Below are 847 nucleotides of genomic sequence, written 5' to 3'. Positions count from 1 at the left end.
CGTGTCCCCTGGCCAGGGGTTTCTGCTCTCTTGACCATTTAGTATTTATACAATGTGCAACAGCAGTAAAATCACTAGAAAGGTAGCTCTGCCTCCTGGTTCTCCGTGGTTATTATATAATGCATTCTAAGCCTACATCTAACCAAATTGCCTACCCAGGGAGTTATGACCCATCTTATCTATAAAATACACTCTAGCCATATTTGCCTGGGACTACTGCCCCTGGATCCTCAGCATAAATGACCCAAAGTGAATGGATGATACAAATTTTACAGCAGCAAATAAAAATAAAAACTCATGTTTTTCTCTGTATAAATACATAAATATGGAAAAGCAGGCACTGATAACAAAAAAAAAATTTTTTTACAAGCACACAACAATACATAATATCTTTCTTTTCATTTTGCAAAGGAAAAACCACATAAAAAAAAAAAAAAAGTCTCAGATTTCATTAACCCAACAATAATGGGTGGCTCACTTGTCACACAGCCCAAACATTTGTATTCCTTGGCTTCAATTGGGTCACCCATTATGTGTGCCACACATGCATGCCCTCAGGCCATTGCTACTATAGGCTAGCTATTACCCAGAAACGGCATTTTCTCAGGTAACCATTCCATATATGTGTGAAAACCTGAAACTAGAATATATATGATGTTTAGTGGCTAATCTCTGCCTGAGTGCCAACAGACACAGATAAATTAATCGTAAATAACACAACTATATCTGGCAGAGAGTACAGGTAAGGCCATAATCCCTTATCAGATTCCTCATATATATGCCTGTCAATCTCCCGTGCAATTTATCAGATAAGGATGCAATCCAAAACTCCATTTGCTGGCACTGC

At 38.1% G+C, this 847-nt stretch overlaps 1 protein-coding gene across 2 annotated transcripts in view; it reads right to left on the bottom strand.

The window, feature by feature from the left end:
- Window positions 1-847, bottom strand: part of LOC119591545 (osteoclast-stimulating factor 1-like) — a 6,452-nt gene that overhangs the window by 4,076 nt on the left and 1,529 nt on the right. The gene's annotated exons all lie outside the window — the stretch shown is intronic.

This window comes from Penaeus monodon, chromosome 28, assembly GCF_015228065.2.
Source record: "Penaeus monodon isolate SGIC_2016 chromosome 28, NSTDA_Pmon_1, whole genome shotgun sequence".
NCBI lineage: Eukaryota > Metazoa > Arthropoda > Malacostraca > Decapoda > Penaeidae > Penaeus > Penaeus monodon.
Note: the sequence above shows the minus strand (reverse complement) of the source record. Positions and strands in the feature narration are given on the sequence as shown.